General features: G+C 43.9%; 1 long non-coding RNA gene across 2 annotated transcripts in view; it reads left to right on the top strand.

The window, feature by feature from the left end:
• LOC307185420 overlaps positions 1–21,314 on the top strand; it is a 1,105,689-nt gene that overhangs the window by 179,064 nt on the left and 905,311 nt on the right. The gene's annotated exons all lie outside the window — the stretch shown is intronic.

Here is a 21,314-nt window from a genome sequence, read left to right as displayed (position 1 = left end):
CTTTCTTCAACTTTCTTTCTTGTGACCTGGCCGCAACACCGCAGGATGGCTTCAGGCCCTAATCTGGTTCCGGCAAGGCACGCTGAGCCTTTGGTTATTTCCTCTTCCTGGTGGGAAATGAGAGTTAAATTTGCCCGTCCAGACACCTCCAGCTAGTCTCTCATTGGTTCTCGCTATTCCTGTTCATCTTCCGCAGAAATTGCAAACTGGGCCAAACAGGAGGTTAAAGGCGCTGACTCTCCAAGTGGGGAGAGTGTTAGTAAAGCGTCTGGAATGTTGCACCCGAGTACCAGGGGAGAAAAACTGAGACATATTTGAACACATCTCCCATTCACATGGTTGATCATACTTGCGTTCCACATGCATGTTTTAGCTGAAGAAAGAATACCTTAAACCTGGAGAGTTAAGACCCGTGTAATGGGTACCATGCAATATGACTTCAAAGGGTCTTCATTTGCTCACTGAACCTCTCCAATCCTATCACTGCTGCGTTTATGCCCTTGTACACATGCTTGATTCTCTTTCGGAGACATAGCAATCCATAGGTTTTAAGATACTTACTAGTCAGGTACATTCTTAGGCGTTTAATATGGGGTGTTGAGTCCATTTCGTTGAGCAAGGAGTAGCTCTTGTCTATTCAATATTTGGCTTAAGGAACTTTATCTGTGCTCATTTCAATCTCTGGTTTTATGCAGCACCCCAACTCACCTTTACCCTTAAGCAAGAATAAGTTGGTTTTCTAAATTTGAGACCCTGTTCTGTTCTGTAATTCAGTTCCTGTGTAGCCAAGTTTACATTCCGTGTATTACTGATATCTTATGATGTTTCTTTTTCTGTGTGACTTATTTCAGTTAGAATCATCATACCTGAATCCACGCATTGTGCTGCTAAGGGCCTGATGACACAGATTTCATTGCTGAGTGATATTGCTTTGTAAGTAAATAGCACAACTTCTTTATCCATTTTTCACGTTCTGCGATGTTGAACTTGTACTGTAAACGAGGTTCTTGTAAACAGAGCCGTTCCAAACTTTGGGGTGGCTGTGTCTTTTTGATTTTAATTTCCCTAAGCTATAGGACCATAAGTGGAAGTGCCCTAGGCTCTGTTGCTTTGTTTTTTAGATGTTTCAGGAAACACCATACACTTCTCCCGAGTGGTTGTTGGCAATTTACAAACCGCCCATCAGCATAACAAGGCTCCCAGTTCTCCATGGCCTGTCCTGCCTTTCTGGATTTTACACTTTTTTCAGATGGCCCTTTTGACTGGGGGGAAGTGAGACTTCATTGTAGTGCAGATTTCCTTTGCAAGCTTGCTTGGTTGGCCAAAAAGTGCGTATGCGTTTTTTCCTGAATATATTCAGGAAAAAACGCATACGCCCTTTTTGGCCAAGTGCATCATTGTGGACGTTCTGCCTCTTTTCCTATGCTTTCAGTGCAATTCCAGTCTACCTCCTGAAATCGGTTTCCTGCAATTCTGCCCCGCTTTCAAGTCCTCTTGGCAGCCTTACTTCAGTCTATTTTTGGACGATAGCTGTCATTTATAACTCTGCAGGTTTGTGAATTACAGTGCCCCTGAGCTCCTTTCTTCAACTTGCTTTCTTGTGACCTGGCCGCAACACCGCAGGATGGCTTCAGGCCCTAATCTGGTTCCGGCACGGCATGCTGAGCCTTTGGTTATTTCCTCTTCCTGGTGGGAAATGAGAGTTAAATTTGCCCGTCCAGACACCTCCAGGTAGTCTCTCATTGGTTCTCGCTATTCCTGTTCATCTTCCGCAGAAATTGCAAACTGGGCCAAACAGGAGGTTAAAGGCGCTGACTCTCCAAGTGGGGAGAGTGTTAGTAAAGCGTCTGGAATGTTGCACCCAAGTACCAGGGGAGGAAAACTGAGACATATTTGAAACGTCTCCCGTTCACATGGTTGATCATACTTGGGTTCCACATGCATGTTTTAGCTGAAGGAAGAATACCTTAAACCTGGAGAGTTAAGACCCGTGTAATGGGTACCATGCAATATGACTTCAAAGGGTCTTCATTTGCTCACCGAACCTCTCCAATCCTATCACTGCTGCGTTTATGCCCCTGTACACATGCTTGATTCTCTTTTGGAGACATAGCAATCCATAGGTTTTAAGATACTTACTAGTCAGGTACATTCTTAGGCGTTTAATATGCGGTGTTGAGTCCATTTCGTTGAGCAAGGAGTAGCTCTTGTCTATTCCATATTTGACTTAAGGAACTTTATCTGTGCTCATTTCAATCTCTAGTTTTATGCAGCACCCCAACTCACCTTTACCCTTAAGCAAGCATAAGTTGGTTTTCTAAATTTGAGACCCTGTTCTGTTCTGTAATTCAGTTCCTGTGTAGCCAAGTTTACATTCCTTGTATTACTGATATCTTATGATGTTTCTTTTTCTGTGTGACTTACTTCAGTTAGAATCATCATACCTGAATCCACGCATTGTGCTGCTAAGGGCCTGATGACACAGATTTCATTGCTGAGTGATATTGCTTTGTAAGTAAATACCACAACTTCTTTATCCATTTTTCACTTTCTGTGATGTTGAACTTGTACTGTAAACGAGGTTCTTGTAAACAGAGCCGTTCCAAACTTTGGGGTGGCTGTGTCTCTTTGATTTTAATTTCCCTAAGCTATAGGACCATAAGTGGAAGTGCCCTAGGTTCTGTTGCTTTGTTTTTTAGATGTTTCAGGAAACACCATACACTTCTCCCGAGTGGTTTTTGGCAACTTACATCCCGCCCATCAGCATAACAAGGCTCCCAGTTCTCCATGGCCTGTCCTGCCTTTCTGGATTTTACACTTTTTTCAGATGGCCCTTTTGACCGGGGGGAAGTGAGACTTCATTGTAGTGCAGATTTCCTTTGCAAGCTTGCTTGGTTGGCCAAAAAGGGCGTATGCGTTTTTTCCTGAATATATTCAGGAAAAAACGCATACGCCCTCTTTGGCCAAGTGCATCATTGTGGACGTTCTGCCTCTTTTCCTATGCTTTCAATGCAATTCCAGTCTACCTCCTGAAATCGGTTTCCTGCAATTCTGCCCCGCTTTCAAGTCCTCTTGGCAGCCTTACTTCAGTCTATTTTTGGACGATAGCTGTCATTTATAACTCTGCAGGTTTGTGAATTACAGTGCCCCTGAGCTCCTTTCTTCAACTTGCTTTCTTGTGACCTGGCCGCAACACCGCAGGATGGCTTCAGGCCCTAATCTGGTTCCGGCCCGGCATGCTGAGCCTTTGGTTAATTCCTCTTCCTGGTGGGAAATGAGAGTTAAATTTGCCCGTCCAGACACCTCCAGCTAGCCTCTCATTGGTTCTCGATATTCCTGTACATCTTCCGCAGAAATTGCAAACTGGGCCAAACAGGAGGTTAAAGGGACTGACTCTCCAAGTGGGGAGAGTGTTAGTAAAGCGTCTGGAATGTTGCACCCGAGTACCAGGGTACGAAAACTGAGACATATTTGAACACGTCTCCCGATCACATGGTTGATCATACTCTAGGTTCCACATGCATGTTTTAGCTGAAGGAAGAATACCTTAAACCTGGGTAGTTGAAACCCGTGGAATGGGTACCATGCAATATGACTTCAAAGGGTCTTCATTTGCTCACCGAACCTCTCCAATCCTATCACTGCTGCGTTTATTCCCCTGTACACACGCTTGATTCTCTTTTGGAGACATAGCAATCCATAAGTTTTAAGATACTTACTAGTCAGGTACATTCTTAGGCGTTTAATATGGGGTTTTGAGTCCATTTCGTTGAGCAAGGAGTAGCTCTTGTCTATTCCATATTTGGCTTAAGGAACTTTATCTGTGCTCATTTCAATCTCTGGTTTTATGCAGCACCCCAACTCACCTTTCCCCTTAAGCAAGCATAAGTTGGTTTTCTAAATTTGAGACCCTGTTCTGTTTTGGAATGCAGTTCCTGTGTAGCCAAGTTTACATTCCGTGTATTAGTGATATCTTATGATGTTTCTTTTTCTGTGTGACTTATTTCAGTTAGAATCATCGTACCTGAATCCACTCATTATGCTGCTACCGGCCTGATGACATAGATTTCATTGCTGAGTGATACTGCATTGTACGTAAGTACCACAAGTTTTTTATCCATTTTTCACTTTCTGCGATGTTGAACTTGTACTGTAAACGAGGTTCTTGTAAACAGAGGCGTCCCAAACTTTGGGGTGGCTGTGTCTTTTTGATTTTAATTTCCCTAAGCTATAGGACCATAAGTGGCAGTGCCCTAGGCTCTGTTGCTTTGTTTTTTAGATGTTTCAGGAAACACCATACACTTCTCCCGAGTGTCTGTTGGCAATTTACATCCCGCCCATCAGCATAACAAGGCTCCCAGTTCTCAATGGCCTGTTACCTTTCTGGATTTTACACTTTTTTCAGATGGCCCTTTTGACCGGGGGGAAGTGAGACTTCATTGTAGTGCAGATTTCCTTTGCAAGCTTGCTTGGTTGGCCAAAAAGGGCGTATGCGTTTTTTCCTGAATATATTCAGGAAAAAACGCATACGCCCTTTTTGGCCAAGTGCATCATTGTGGACGTTCTGCCTCTTTTCCTATGCTTTCAATGCAATTCCTGTCTACCTCCTGAAATCGGTTTCCTGCAATTCTGCCCCGCTTTCAAGTCCTCTTGGCAGCCTTACTTCAGTCTATTTTTGGACGATAGCTGTCATTTATAACTCTGCAGGTTTGTGAATTACAGTGCCCCTGAGCTCCTTTCTTCAACTCGCTTTCTTGTGACCTGGCCGCAACACCGCAGGATGGCTTCAGGCCCTAATCTGGTTCCGGCACGGCACGCTGAGCCTTTAGTTAATTCCTCTTCCTGGTGGGAAATGAGAGTTTAATTTGCCCGTCCAGACACCTCCAGCTAGCCTCTCATTGGTTCTCGCTATTCCTGTTCATCTTCCGCAGAAATTGCAAACTGGGCCAAACAGGAGGTTAAAGGGACTGACGCTCCAAGTGGGGAGAGTGTTAGTAAAGCGTCTGGAATGTTGCACGCGAGTACCAGCGGAGGAAAACTGAGACATATTTGAACACGTCTCCCGATCACATGGTTGATCATACTCTAGGTTCCACATGCATGTTTTAGCTGAAGGAAGAATACCTTAAACCTGGAGAGTTAAGACCCGTGTAATGGGTACCATGCAATATGACTTCAAAGGGTCTTCATTTGCTCACCGAACCTCTCCAATCCTATCACTGCTGCGTTTATGCCCCTGTACACATGCTTGATTCTCTTTCGGAGACATAGCAATCCATAGGTTTTAAGATACTTACTAGTCAGGTACATTCTTAGGCGTTTAATATGCGGTGTTGAGTCCATTTCGTTGAGCAAGGAGTAGCTCTTGTCTATTCCATATTTGACTTAAGGAACTTTATCTGTGCTCATTTCAATCTCTGGTTTTATGCAGCACCCCAACTCACCTTTACCCTTAAGCAAGCATAAGTTGGTTTTCTAAATTTGAGACCCTGTTCTGTTCTGTAATTCAGTTCCTGTGTAGCCAAGTTTACATTCCTTGTATTACTGATATCTTATGATGTTTCTTTTTCTGTGTGACTTACTTCAGTTAGAATCATCATACCTGAAACCACTCATTGTGCTGCTAAGGGCCTGATGACACAGATTTCATTGCTGAGTGATATTGCTTTGTAAGTAAATACCACAACTTCTTTATCCATTTTTCACTTTCTGCGATGTTGAACTTGTACTGTAAACGAGGTTCTTGTAAACAGAGCCGTTCCAAACTTTGGGGTGGCTGTGTCTCTTTGATTTTAATTTCCCTAAGCTATAGGACCATAAGTGGAAGTGCCCTAGGTTCTGTTGCTTTGTTTTTTAGATGTTTCAGGAAACACCATACACTTCTCCCGAGTGGTTGTTGGCAACTTACATCCCTCCCATCAGCATAACAAGGCTCCCAGTTCTCCATGGCCTGTCCTGCCTTTCTGGATTTTACACTTTTTTCAGATGGCCCTTTTGACCGGGGGGAAGTGAGACTTCATTGTAGTGCAGATTTCCTTTGCAAGCTTGCTTGGTTGGCCAAAAAGGGCGTATGCGTTTTTTCCTGAATATATTCAGGAAAAAACGCATACGCCCTCTTTGGCCAAGTGCATCATTGTGGACGTTCTGCCTCTTTTCCTATGCTTTCAATGCAATTCCAGTCTACCTCCTGAAATCGGTTTCCTGCAATTCTGCCCCGCTTTCAAGTCCTCTTGGCAGCCTTACTTCAGTCTATTTTTGGACGATAGCTGTCATTTATAACTCTGCAGGTTTGTGAATTACAGTGCCCCTGAGCTCCTTTCTTCAACTCGCTTTCTTGTGACCTGGCCGCAACACCGCAGGATGGCTTCAGGCCCTAATCTGGTTCCGGCACGGCACGCTGAGCCTTTAGTTAATTCCTCTTCCTGGTGGGAAATGAGAGTTAAATTTGCCCGTCCAGACACCTCCAGGTAGCCTCTCATTGGTTCTCGCTATTCCTGTTCATCTTCTGCAGAAATTGCAAACTGGGCCAAACAGGAGGTTAAAGGGACTGACGCTCCAAGTGGGGAGAGTGTTAGTAAAGCGTCTGGAATGTTGCACCCGAGTACCAGGGGAGGAAAACTGAGACATATTTGAACACGTCTCCCGATCACATGGTTGATCATACTCTAGGTTCCACATGCATGTTTTAGCTGAAGGAAGAATACCTTAAACCTGGGAAGTTGAAACCCGTGGAATGGGTACCATGCAATATGACTTCAAAGGGTCTTCATTTGCTCACCGAACCTCTCCAATCCTATCACTGCTGCGTTTATGCCCCTGTACACATGCTTGATTCTCTTTCGGAGACATAGCAATCCATAGGTTTTAAAATACTTACTAGTCAGGTACATTCTTAGGCGTTTAATATGCGGTGTTGAGTCCATTTCGTTGAGCAAGGAGTAGCTCTTGTCTATTCCATATTTGACTTAAGGAACTTTATCTGTGCTCATTTCAATCTCTGGTTTTATGCAGCACCCCAACTCACCTTTCCCCTTAAGCAAGCATAAGTTGGTTTTCTAAATTTGAGACCCTGTTCTGTTCTGTAATTCAGTTCCTGTGTAGCCAAGATTATATTCCGTGTATTACTGATATCTTATGATGTTTCTTTTTCTGTGTGACTTATTTCAGTTAGAATCATCATACCTGAATCCACTCATTGTGCTGCTAAGGGCCTGATGACACAGATTTCATTGCTGAGTGATATTGCTTTGTAAGTAAATACCACAACTTCTTTATGCATTTTTCACTTTCTTCGATGTTGAACTTGTACTGTAAACGAGGTTCTTGTAAACAGAGGCGTCCCAAACTTTGGGGTGGCTGTGTCTTTTTGATTTTAATTTCCCTAAGCTATAGGACCATAAGTGGAAGTGCCCTAGGCTCTGTTGCTTTGTTTTTTAGATGTTTCAGGAAACACCATACACTTCTCCTGAGTGGTTGTTGGCAATTTAAATCCCGCCCATCAGCATAACAAGGCTCCCAGTTCTCCATGGCCTGTCCTGCCTTTCTGGATTTTACACTTTTTTCAGATGGCCCTTTTGACCCGGGGGAAGTGAGACTTCATTGTAGTGCAGATTTCCTTTGCAAGCTTGCTTGGTTGGCCAAAAAGGGCGTATGCGTTTTTTCCTGAATATATTCAGGAAAAAACGCATACGCCCTTTTTGGCCAAGTGCATCATTGTGGACGTTCTGCCTCTTTTCCTATGCTTGCAATGCAATTCCAGTCTACCTCCTGAAATCGGTTTCCTGCAATTCTGCCCCACTTTCAAGTCCTCTTGGCAGCCTTACTTCAGTCTATTTTTGGACGATAGCTGTCATTTATAACTCTGCAGGTTTGTGAATTACAGTGCCCCTGAGCTCCTTTCTTCAACTTGCTTTCTTGTGACCTGGCCGCAACACCGCAGGATGGCTTCAGGCCCTAATCTGGTTCCGGCACGGCACGCTGAGCCTTTGGTTATTTCCTCTTCCTGGTGGGAAATGAGAGTTAAATTTGCCCGTCCAGACACCTCCAGCTAGTCTCTCATTGGTTCTCGCTATTCCTGTTCATCTTCCGCAGAAATTGCAAACTGGGCCAAACAGGAGGTTAAAGGCGCTGACACTCCAAGTGGGGAGAGTGTTAGTAAAGCGTCTGGAATGTTGCACCCGAGTACCAGGGGAGAAAAACTGAGACATATTTGAACACATCTCCCATTCACATGGTTGATCATACTTGCGTTCCACATGCATGTTTTAGCTGAAGAAAGAATACCTTAAACCTGGAGAGTTAAGACCCGTGTAATGGGTACCATGCAATATGACTTCAAAGGGTCTTCATTTGCTCACCGAACCTCTCCAATCCTATCACTGCTGCGTTTATGCCCCTGTACACATGCTTGATTCTCTTTCGGAGACATAGCAATCCATAGGTTTTAAGATACTTACTAGTCAGGTACATTCTTAGGCGTTTAATATGGGGTGTTGAGTCCATTTCGTTGAGCAAGGAGTAGCTCTTGTCTATTCCATATTTGGCTTAAGGAACTTTATCTGTGCTCATTTCAATCTCTGGTTTTATGCAGCACCCCAACTCACCTTTACCCTTAAGCAAGAATAAGTTGGTTTTCTAAATTTGAGACCCTGTTCTGTTCTGTAATTCAGTTCCTGTGTAGCCAAGTTTACATTCCGTGTATTACTGATATCTTATGATGTTTCTTTTTCTGTGTGACTTATTTCAGTTAGAATCATCATACCTGAATCCACGCATTGTGCTGCTAAGGGCCTGATGACACAGATTTCATTGCTGAGTGATATTGCTTTGTAAGTAAATACCACAACTTCTTTATCCATTTTTCACGTTCTGCGATGTTGAACTTGTACTGTAAACGAGGTTCTTGTAAACAGAGCCGTTCCAAACTTTGGGGTGGCTGTGTCTTTTTGATTTTAATTTCCCTAAGCTATAGGACCATAAGTGGAAGTGCCCTAGGCTCTGTTGCTTTGTTTTTTAGATGTTTCAGGAAACACCATACACTTCTCCCGAGTGGTTGTTGGCAATTTACATCCCGCCCATCAGCATAACAAGGCTCCCAGTTCTCCATGGCCTGTCCTGCCTTTCTGGATTTTACACTTTTTTCAGATGGCCCTTTTGACTGGGGGGAAGTGAGACTTCATTGTAGTGCAGATTTCCTTTGCAAGCTTGCTTGGTTGGCCAAAAAGGGCGTATGCGTTTTTTCCTGAATATATTCAGGAAAAAACGCATACGCCCTTTTTGGCCAAGTGCATCATTGTGGACGTTCTGCCTCTTTTCCTATGCTTTCAGTGCAATTCCAGTCTACCTCCTGAAATCGGTTTCCTGCAATTCTGCCCCGCTTTCAAGTCCTCTTGGCAGCCTTACTTCAGTCTATTTTTGGACGATAGCTGTCATTTATAACTCTGCAGGTTTGTGAATTACAGTGCCCCTGAGCTCCTTTCTTCAACTTGCTTTCTTGTGACCTGGCCGCAACACCGCAGGATGGCTTCAGGCCCTAATCTGGTTCCGGCACGGCACGCTGAGCCTTTGGTTATTTCCTCTTCCTGGTGGGAAATGAGAGTTAAATTTGCCCGTCCAGACACCTCCAGCTAGTCTCTCATTGGTTCTCGCTATTCCTGTTCATCTTCCGCAGAAATTGCAAACTGGGCCAAACAGGAGGTTAAAGGCGCTGACTCTCCAAGTGGGGAGAGTGTTAGTAAAGCGTCTGGAATGTTGCACCCGAGTACCAGGGGAGGAGAACTGAGACATATTTGAAACGTCTCCCGTTCACATGGTTGATCATACTTGGGTTCCACATGCATGTTTTAGCTGAAGGAAGAATACCTTAAACCTGGAGAGTTAAGACCCGTGTAATGGGTACCATGCAATATGACTTCAAAGGGTCTTCATTTGCTCACCGAACCTCTCCAATCCTATCACTGCTGCGTTTATGCCCCTGTACACATGCTTGATTCTCTTTCGGAGACATAGCAATCCATAGGTTTTAAGATACTTACTAGTCAGGTACATTCTTAGGCGTTTAATATGCGGTGTTGAGTCCATTTCGTTGAGCAAGGAGTAGCTCTTGTCTATTCCATATTTGACTTAAGGAACTTTATCTGTGCTCATTTCAATCTCTGGTTTTATGCAGCACCCCAACTCACCTTTACCCTTAAGCAAGCATAAGTTGGTTTTCTAAATTTGAGACCCTGTTCTGTTCTGTAATTCAGTTCCTGTGTAGCCAAGTTTACATTCCTTGTATTACTGATATCTTATGATGTTTCTTTTTCTGTGTGACTTACTTCAGTTAGAATCATCATACCTGAATCCACTCATTGTGCTGCTAAGGGCCTGATGACACAGATTTCATTGCTGAGTGATATTGCTTTGTAAGTAAATACCACAACTTCTTTATCCATTTTTCACTTTCTGCGATGTTGAACTTGTACTGTAAACGAGGTTCTTGTAAACAGAGCCGTTCCAAAATTTGGGGTGGCTGTGTCTCTTTGATTTTAATTTCCCTAAGCTATAGGACCATAAGTGGAAGTGCCCTAGGTTCTGTTGCTTTGTTTTTTAGATGTTTCAGGAAACACCATACACTTCTCTCGAGTGGTTGTTGGCAATTTACATCCCGCCCATCAGCATAAAAAGGCTCCCAGTTCTCCATGGCCTGTCCTGCCTTTCTGGATTTTACACTTTTTTCAGATGGCCCTTTTGACCGGGGGGAAGTGAGACTTCATTGTAGTGCAGATTTCCTTTGCAAGCTTGCTTGGTTGGCCAAAAAGGGCGTATGCGTTTTTTCCTGAAGATATTCAGGAAAAAACGCATACGCCCTTTTTGGCCAAGTGCATCATTGTGGACGTTGTGCCTCTTTTCCTATGCTTTCAATGCAATTCCAGTCTACCTCCTGAAATCGGTTTCCTGCAATTCTGCCCCGCTTTCAAGTCCTCTTGGCAGCCTTACTTCAGTCTATTTTTGGACGATAGCTGTCATTTATAACTCTGCAGGTTTGTGAATTACAGTGCCCCTGAGCTCCTTTCTTCAACTCGCTTTCTTTTGAGCTGGCCGCAACACCGCAGGATGGCTTCAGGCCCTAATCTGGTTCCGGTACGGCACGCTGAGCCTTTGGTTATTTCCTCTTCCTGGTGGGAAATGAGAGTTAAATTTGCCCGTCCAGACACCTCCAGCTAGCCTCTCATTGGTTCTCGCTATTCCTGTTCATCTTCCACAGAAATTGCAAACTGGGCCAAACAGGAGGTTAAAGGCGCTGACTCTCCAAGTCGGGAGAGTGTTAGTAAAGCGTCTGGAATGTTGCACCCGAGTACCAGGGGAGGAAAACTGAGACATATTTGAACACGTCTCCCGATCACATGGTTGATCATACTCTAGGTTCCACATGCATGTTTTAGCTGAAGGAAGAATACCTTAAACCTGGAGAGTTGAGACCCGTGTAATGGGTACCATGCAATATGACTTCAAAGGGTCTTCATTTGCTCACCGAACCTCTCCAATCCTATCACTGCTGCGTTTATGCCCCTGTACACATGCTTGATTCTCTTTTGGAGACATAGCAATCCATAGGTTTTACGATACTTACTAGTCAGGTACATTCTTAGGCGTTTAATATGCGGTGTTGAGTCCATTTCGTTGAGCAAGGAGTAGCTCTTGTCTATTCCATATTTGACTTAAGGAACTTTATCTGTGCTCATTTCAATCTCTGGTTTTATGCAGCACCCCAACTCACCTTTACCCTTAAGCAAGCATAAGTTGGTTTTCTAAATTTGAGACCCTGTTCTGTTCTGTAATTCAGTTCCTGTGTAGCCAAGTTTACATTCCATGTATTACTGATATCTTATGATGTTTCTTTTTCTGTGTGACTTATTTCAGTTAGAATCATCATACCTGAATCCACTCATTGTGATGCTAAGGGCCTGATGACATAGATTTCATTGCTGAGTGATATTGCTTTGTAAGTAAATACCACAACTTCTTTATCCATTTTTCACTTTCTGCGATGTTGAACTTGTACTGTAAACGAGGTTCTTGTAAACAGAGGTGTCCCAAACTTTGGGGTGGCTGTGTCTTTTTGATTTTAATTTCCCTAAGCTATAGGACCATAAGTGGAAGTGCCCTAGGCTCTGTTGCTTTGTTTTTTAGATGTTTCAGGAAACACCATACACTTCTCCCGAGTGGTTGTTGGCAATTTACATCCCGCCCATCAGCATAACAAGGCTCCCAGTTCTCCATGGCCTGTCCTGCCTTTCTGGATTTTACACTTTTTTCAGATGGCCCTTTTGACCAGGGGGAAGTGAGACTTCATTGTAGTGCAGATTTCCTTTGCAAGCTTGCTTGGTTGGCCAAAAAGGGCGTATGCGTTTTTTCCTGAATATATTCAGGAAAAAACGCATACGCCCTTTTTGGCCAAGTGCATCATTGTGGACGTTCTGCCTCTTTTCCTATGCTTTCAATGCAATTCCAGTCTACCTCCTGAAATCGGTTTCCTGCAATTCTGCCCCGATTTCAAGTCCTCTTGGCAGCCTTACTTCAGTCTATTTTTGGACGATAGCTGTCATTTATAACTCTGCAGGTTTGTGAATTACAGTGCCCCTGAGCTCCTTTCTTCAACTCGCTTTCTTGTGACCTGGCCGCAACACCGCAGGATGGCTTCAGGCCCTAATCTGGTTCCGGTACGATACGCTGAGCCTTTGGTTATTTCCTCTTCCTGGTGGGAAATGAGAGTTAAATTTGCCCGTCCAGACACCTCCAGCTAGCCTCTCATTGGTTCTCGCTATTCCTGTTCATCTTCCGCAGAAATTGCAAACTGGGCCAAACAGGAGGTTAAAGGCGCTGACTCTCCAAGTGGGGAGAGTGTTAGTAAAGCGTCTGGAATGTTGCACCTGAGTACCAGGGGAGGAAAACTGAGACATATTTGAACACGTCTCCCGTTCACATGGTTGATCATACTTGGGTTCCACATGCATGTTGTAGCTGAAGGAAGAATACCTTAAACCTGGAGAGTTAAGACCCGTGTAATGGGTACCATGCAATATGACTTCCAAGGGTCTTCATTTTCTCACCGAACCTCTCCAATCCTATCACTGCTGCGTTTATGCCCCTGTACACATGCTTGATTCTCTTTCGGAGACATAGCAATCCATAGGTTTTAAGATACTTACTAGTCAGGTACATTCTTAGGCGTTTAATATGGGGTGTTGAGTCCATTTCGTTGAGCAAGGAGTAGCTCTTGTCTATTCCATATTTGGCTTAAGGAACTTTATCTGTGCTCATTTCAATCTCTGGTTTTATGCAGCACCCCAACTCACCTTTAACCTTAAGCAAGAATAAGTTGGTTTTCTAAATTTGAGACCCTGTTCTGTTCTGTAATTCAGTTCCTGTGTAGCCAAGTTTACATTCCGTGTATTACTGATATCTTATGATGTTTCTTTTTCTGTGTGACTTATTTCAGTTAGAATCATCATACCTGAATCCACGCATTGTGCTGCTAAGGGCCTGATGACACAGATTTCATTGCTGAGTGATATTGCTTTGTAAGTAAATACCACAACTTCTTTATCCATTTTTCACGTTCTGCGATGTTGAACTTGTACTGTAAACGAGGTTCTTGTAAACAGAGCCGTTCCAAACTTTGGGGTGGCTGTGTCTCTTTGATTTTAATTTCCCTAAGCTATAGGACCATAAGTGGAAGTGCCCTAGGCTCTGTTGCTTTGTTTTTTAGATGTTTCAGGAAACACCATACACTTCTCCCGAGTGGTTGTTGGCAATTTACATCCCGCCCATCAGCATAACAAGGCTCCCAGTTCTCCATGGCCTGTCCTGCCTTTCTGGATTTTACACTTTTTTCAGATGGCCCTTTTGACCGGGGGGAAGTGAGACTTCATTGTAGTGCAGATTTCCTTTGCAAGCTTGCTTGGTTGGCCAAAAAGGGCGTATGCGTTTTTTCCTGAAGATATTCAGGAAAAAACGCATACGCCCTTTTTGGCCAAGTGCATCATTGTGGACGTTCTGCCTCTTTTCCTATGCTTTCAATGCAATTCCAGTCTACCTCCTGAAATCGGTTTCCTGCAATTCTGCCCCGCTTTCAAGTCCTCTTGGCAGCCTTACTTCAGTCTATTTTTGGACGATAGCTGTCATTTATAACTCTGCAGGTTTGTGAATTACAGTGCCCCTGAGCTCCTTTCTTCAACTCGCTTTCTTTTGAGCTGGCCGCAACACCGCAGGATGGCTTCAGGCCCTAATCTGGTTCCGGTACGGCACGCTGAGCCTTTGGTTATTTCCTCTTCCTGGTGGGAAATGAGAGTTAAATTTGCCCGTCCAGACACCTCCAGCTAGCCTCTCATTGGTTCTCGCTATTCCTGTTCATCTTCCACAGAAATTGCAAACTGGGCCAAACAGGAGGTTAAAGGCGCTGACTCTCCAAGTGGGGAGAGTGTTAGTAAAGCGTCTGGAATGTTGCACCCGAGTACCAGGGGAGGAAAACTGAGACATATTTGAACACGTCTCCGGATCACATGGTTGATCATACTCTAGGTTCCACATGCATGTTTTAGCTGAAGGAAGAATACCTTAAACCTGGAGAGTTGAGACCCGTGTAATGGGTACCATGCAATATGACTTCAAAGGGTCTTCATTTGCTCACCGAACCTCTCCAATCCTATCACTGCTGCGTTTATGCCCCTGTACACATGCTTGATTCTCTTTTGGAGACATAGCAATCCATAGGTTTTACGATACTTACTAGTCAGGTACATTCTTAGGCGTTTAATATGCGGTGTTGAGTCCATTTCGTTGAGCAAGGAGTAGCTCTTGTCTATTCCATATTTGACTTAAGGAACTTTATCTGTGCTCATTTCAATCTCTGGTTTTATGCAGCACCCCAACTCACCTTTACCCTTAAGCAAGCATAAGTTGGTTTTCTAAATTTGAGACCCTGTTCTGTTCTGTAATTCAGTTCCTGTGTAGCCAAGTTTACATTCCATGTATTACTGATATCTTATGATGTTTCTTTTTCTGTGTGACTTATTTCAGTTAGAATCATCATACCTGAATCCACTCATTGTGATGCTAAGGGCCTGATGACATAGATTTCATTGCTGAGTGATATTGCTTTGTAAGTAAATACCACAACTTCTTTATCCATTTTTCACTTTCTGCAATGTTGAACTTGTACTGTAAACGAGGTTCTTGTAAACAGAGGCGTCCCAAACTTTGGGGTGGCTGTGTCTTTTTGATTTTAATTTCCCTAAGCTATAGGACCATAAGTGGCAGTGCCCTAGGCTCTGTTGCTTTGTTTTTTAGATGTTTCAGGAAACACCATACACTTCTCCCGAGTGGTTGTTGGCAATTTACATCCCGCCCATCAGCATAACAAGGCTCCCAGTTCTCCATGGCCTGTCCTGCCTTTCTGGATTTTACACTTTTTTCAGATGGCCCTTTTGACCAGGGGGAAGTGAGACTTCATTGTAGTGCAGATTTCCTTTGCAAGCTTGCTTGGTTGGCCAAAAAGGGCGTATGCGTTTTTTCCTGAATATATTCAGGAAAAAACGCATACGCCCTTTTTGGCCAAGTGCATCATTGTGGACGTTCTGCCTCTTTTCCTATGCTTTCAATGCAATTCCAGTCTACCTCCTGAAATCGGTTTCCTGCAATTCTGCCCCGCTTTCAAGTCCTCTTGGCAGCCTTACTTCAGTCTATTTTTGGACGATAGCTGTCATTTATAACTCTGCAGGTTTGTGAATTACAGTGCCCCTGAGCTCCTTTCTTCAACTCGCTTTCTTGTGACCTGGCCGCAACACCGCAGGATGGCTTCAGGCCCTAATCTGGTTCCGGTACGATACGCTGAGCCTTTGGTTATTTCCTCTTCCTGGTGGGAAATGAGAGTTAAATTTGCCCGTCCAGACACCTCCAGCTAGCCTCTCATTGGTTCTCGCTATTCCTGTTCATCTTCCGCAGAAATTGCAAACTGGGCCAAACAGGAGGTTAAAGGCGCTGACTCTCCAAGTGGGGAGAGTGTTAGTAAAGCGTCTGGAATGTTGCACCTGAGTACCAGGGGAGGAAAACTGAGACATATTTGAACACGTCTCCCGTTCACATGGTTGATCATACTTGGGTTCCACATGCATGTTTTAGCTGAAGGAAGAATACCTTAAACCTGGAGAGTTAAGACCCGTGTAATGGGTACCATGCAATATGACTTCCAAGGGTCTTCATTTGCTCACCGAACCTCTCCAATCCTATCACTGCTGCATTTATGCCCCTGTACACATGCTTGATTCTCTTTCGGAGACATAGCAATCCATAGGTTTTAAGATAATTACTAGTCAGGTACATTCTTAGGCGTTTAATATGCGGTGTTGAGTCCATTTCGTTGAGCAAGGAGTAGCTCTTGTCTATTCCATATTTGACTTAAGGAACTTTATCTGTGCTCATTTCAATCTCTGGTTTTATGCAGCACCCCAACTCACCTTTACCCTTAAGCAAGCATAAGTTGGTTTTCTAAATTTGAGACACTGTTCTGTTCTGTAATTCAGTTCCTGTGTAGCCAAGTTTACATTCCGTGTATTACTGATATCTTATGATGTTTCTTTTTCTGTGTGACTTACTTCAGTTAGAATCATCATACCTGAATCCACTCATTGTGCTGCTAAGGGCCTGATGACACAGATTTCATTGCTGAGTGATATTGCTTTGTAAGTAAATACCACAACTTCTTTATCCATTTTTCACTTTCTGCGATGTTGAACTTGTACTGTAAACGAGGTTCTTGTAAACAGAGCCGTTCCAAACTTTGGGGTGGCTGTGTCTTTTTGATTTTAATTTCCCTAAGCTATAGGACCATAAGTGGAAGTGCCCTAGGCTCTGTTGCTTTGTTTTTTAGATGTTTCAGGAAACACCATACACTTCTCCCGAGTGTCTGTTGGCAATTTACATCCCGGCCATCAGCATAACAAGGCTCCCAGTTCTCCATGGCCTGTCCTGCCTTTCTGGATTTTACACTTTTTTCAGATGGCCCTTTTGACAGGGGGGAAGTGAGACTTCATTGTAGTGCAGATTTCCTTTGCAAGCTTGCTTGGTTGGCCAAAAAGGGCGTATGCGTTTTTTCCTGAATATATTCAGGAAAAAACGCATACGCCCTTTTTGGCCAAGTGCATCATTGTGGACGTTCTGCCTCTTTTCCTATGCTTTCAATGCAATTCCAGTCTACCTCCTGAAATCGGTTTCCTGCAATTCTGCCCCGATTTCAAGTCCTCTTGGCAGCCTTACTTCAGTCTATTTTTGGACGATAGCTGTCATTTATAACTCTGCAGGTTTGTGAATTACAGTGCCCCTGAGCTCCTTTCTTCAACTCGCTTTCTTGTGACCTGGCCGCAACACCGCAGGATGGCTTCAGGCCCTAATCTGGTTCCGGTACGGCACGCTGAGCCTTTGGTTATTTCCTCTTCCTGGTGGGAAATGAGAGTTAAATTTGCCCGTCCAGACACCTCCAGCTAGTCTCTCATTGGTTCTCGCTATTCCTGTTCATCTTCCGCAGAAATTGCAAACTGGGCCAAACAGGAGGTTAAAGGCGCTGACTCTCCAAGTCGGGAGAGTGTTAGTAAAGCGTCTGGAATATTGCACCCGAGTACCAGCGGAGGAAAACTGAGACGTATTTGAACACGTCTCCCGTTCACATGGTTGATCATACTTGGGTTCCACATGCATGTTTTAGCTGAAGGAAGAATACCTTAAACCTGGAGAGTTGAGACCCGTGTAATGGGTACCATGCAATATGACTTCAAAGGGTCTTCATTTGCTCACCGAACCTCTCCAATCCTATCACTGCTGCGTTTATGCCCCTGTACACATGCTTGATTCTCTTCTGGAGACATAGCAATCCATAGGTTTTACGATACTTACTAGTCAGGTACATTCTTAGGCGTTTAATATGCGGTGTTGAGTCCATTTCGTTGAGCAAGGAGTAGCTCTTGTCTATTCCATATTTGACTTAAGGAACTTTATCTGTGCTCATTTCAATCTCTGGTTTTATGCAGCACCCCAACTCACCTTTACCCTTAAGCAAGCATAAGTTGGTTTTCTAAATTTGAGACCCTGTTCTGTTCTGTAATTCAGTTCCTGTGTAGCCAAGTTTACATTCCGTGTATTACTGATATCTTATGATGTTTCTTTTTCTGTGTGACTTATTTCAGTTAGAATCATCATACCTGAATCCACTCATTGTGATGCTAAGGGCCTGATGACATAGATTTCATTGCTGAGTGATATTGCTTTGTAAGTAAATACCACAACTTCTTTATCCATTTTTCACTTTCTGCGATGTTGAACTTGTACTGTAAACGAGGTTCTTGTAAACAGAGGCGTCCCAAACTTTGGGGTGGCTGTGTCTTTTTGATTTTAATTTCCCTAAGCTATAGGACCATAAGTGGCAGTGCCCTAGGCTCTGTTGCTTTGTTTTTTAGATGTTTCAGGAAACACCATACACTTCTCCCGAGTGGTTGTTGGCAATTTACATCCCGCCCATCAGCATAAAAAGGCTCCCAGTTCTCCATGGCCTGTCCTGCCTTTCTGGATTTTACACTTTTTTCAGATGGCCCTTTTGACCGGGGGGAAGTGAGACTTCATTGTAGTGCAGATTTCCTTTGCAAGCTTGCTTGGTTGGCCAAAAAGGGCGTATGCGTTTTTTCCTGAAGATATTCAGGAAAAAACGCATACGCCCTTTTTGGCCAAGTGCATCATTGTGGACGTTCTGCCTCTTTTCCTATGCTTTCAATGCAATTCCAGTCTACCTCCTGAAATCGGTTTCCTGCAATTCTGCCCCGATTTCAAGTCCTCTTGGCAGCCTTTCTTCAGTCTATTTTTGGACGATAGCTGTCATTTATAACTCTGCAGGTTTGTGAATTACAGTGCCCCTGAGCTCCTTTCTTCAACTCGCTTTCTTGTGACCTGGCCGCAACACTGCAGGATGGCTTCAGGCCCTAATCTGGTTCCGGTACGGCACGCTGAGCCTTTGGTTATTTCCTCTTCCTGGTGGGAAATGAGAGTTAAATTTGCCCGTCCAGACACCTCCAGCTAGTCTCTCATTGGTTCTCGCTATTCCTGTTCATCTTCCGCAGAAATTGCAAACTGGGCCAAACAGGAGGTTAAAGGCGCTGACTCTCCAAGTGGGGAGAGTGTTAGTAAAGCGTCTGGAATGTTGCACCCGAGTACCAGGGGAGGAAAACTGAGACATATTTGAACACGTCTCCCGTTCACATGGTTGATCATACTCTGGGTTCCACATGCATGTTTTAGCTGTAGGAAGAATACCTTAAACCTGGAGAGTTGAGACCCGTGGAATGGGTGCCATGCAATATGACTTCAAAGGGTCTTCATTTGCTCACCGAACCTCTCCAATCCTATCACTGCTGCGTTTATGCCCCTGTACACATGCTTGATTCTCTTTTGGAGACATAGCAATCCATAGGTTTTAAGATACTTACTAGTCAGGTACATTCTTAGGCGTTTAATATGGGGTGTTGAGTCCATTTCGTTGAACAAGGAGTAGCTCTTGTCTATTCCATATTTGGCTTAAGGAACTTTATCTGTGCTCATTTCAATCTCTGGTTTTATGCAGCACCCCAACTCACCTTTCCCCTTAAGCAAGCATAAGTTAGTTTTCTAAATTTGAGACCCTGTTCTGTTCTGTATTTCAGTTCCTGTGTAGCCAAGTTTCATTCCGTGTATTACTGATATCTTATGATGTTTCTTTTTCTGTGTGACTTACTTCAGTTAGAATCATCATACCTGAATCCACTCATTGTGATGCTAAGGGCCTGATGACATAGATTTCATTGCTGAGTGATATTGCTTTGTAAGTAAATACCACAACTTCTTTATCCATTTTTCACTTTCGGCGATGTTGAACTTGTACTGTAAACGAGGTTCTTGTAAACAGAGGCGTCCCAAACTTTTGGGTGGCTGTGTCTTTTTGATTTTAATTTCCATAAGCTATAGGACCATAAGTGGCAGTGCCCTAGGCTCTGTTGCTTTGTTTTTTAGATGTTTCAGGAAACACCATACACTTCTCCCGAGTGTCTGTTGGCAATTTACATCCCGGCCATCAGCATAACAAGGCTCCCAGTTCTCCATGGCCTGTCCTGCCTTTCTGGATTTTACACTTTTTTCAGATTGCCCTTTTGACCGGGGGGAAGTGAGACTTCATTGTAGTGCAGATTTCCTTTGCAAGCTTGCTTGGTTGGCCAAAAAGGGCGTATGCGTTTTTTCCTGAATATATTCAGGAAAAAAAACATACGCCCTTTTTGGCCAAGTGCATCATTGTGGACGTTCTGCCTCTTTTCCTATGCTTTCAATGCAATTCCAGTCTACCTCCTGAAATCGGTTTCCTGCAATTCTGCCCCGATTTCAAGTCCTCTTGGCAGCCTTACTTCAGTCTATTTTTGGACGATAGCTGTCATTTATAACTCTGCAGGTTTGTGAATTACAGTGCCCCTGAGCTCCTTTCTTCAACTCGATTTCTTGTGACCTGGCCGCAACACCGCAGGATGGCTTCAGGCCCTATTCTGGTTCCGGTACGGCACGCTGAGCCTTTGGTTATTTCCTCTTCCTGGTGGGAAATGAGAGTTAAATTTGCCCGTCCAGACACCTCCAGCTAGTCTCTCATTGGTTCTCGCTATTCCTGTTCATCTTCCGCAGAAATTGCAAACTGGGCCAAACAGGAGGTTAAAGGCGCTGACTCTCCAAGTCGGGAGAGTGTTAGTAAAGCGTCTGGAATATTGCACCCGAGTACCAGCGGAGGAAAACTGAGACGTATTTGAACACGTCTCCCGTTCACATGGTTGATCATACTTGGGTTCCACATGCATGTTTTAGCTGAAGGAAGAATACCTTAAACCTGGAGAGTTGAGACCCGTGTAATGGGTACCATGCAATATGACTTCAAAGGGTCTTCATTTGCTCACCGAACCTCTCCAATCCTATCACTGCTGCGTTTATGCCCCTGTACACATGCTTGATTCTCTTCTGGAGACATAGCAATCCATAGGTTTTACGATACTTACTAGTCAGGTACATTCTTAGGCGTTTAATATGCGGTGTTGAGTCCATTTCGTTGAGCAAGGAGTAGCTCTTGTCTATTCCATATTTGACTTAAGGAACTTTATCTGTGCTCATTTCAATCTCTGGTTTTATGCAGCACCCCAACTCACCTTTACCCTTAAGCAAGCATAAGTTGGTTTTCTAAATTTGAGACCCTGTTCTGTTCTGTAATTCAGTTCCTGTGTAGC

Source organism: Stenella coeruleoalba (genome assembly GCF_951394435.1).
Source record: "Stenella coeruleoalba genome assembly, chromosome: 4".
Lineage (NCBI taxonomy): Eukaryota > Metazoa > Chordata > Mammalia > Artiodactyla > Delphinidae > Stenella > Stenella coeruleoalba.
This window is presented reverse-complemented; position numbering and strand designations above follow the sequence as displayed.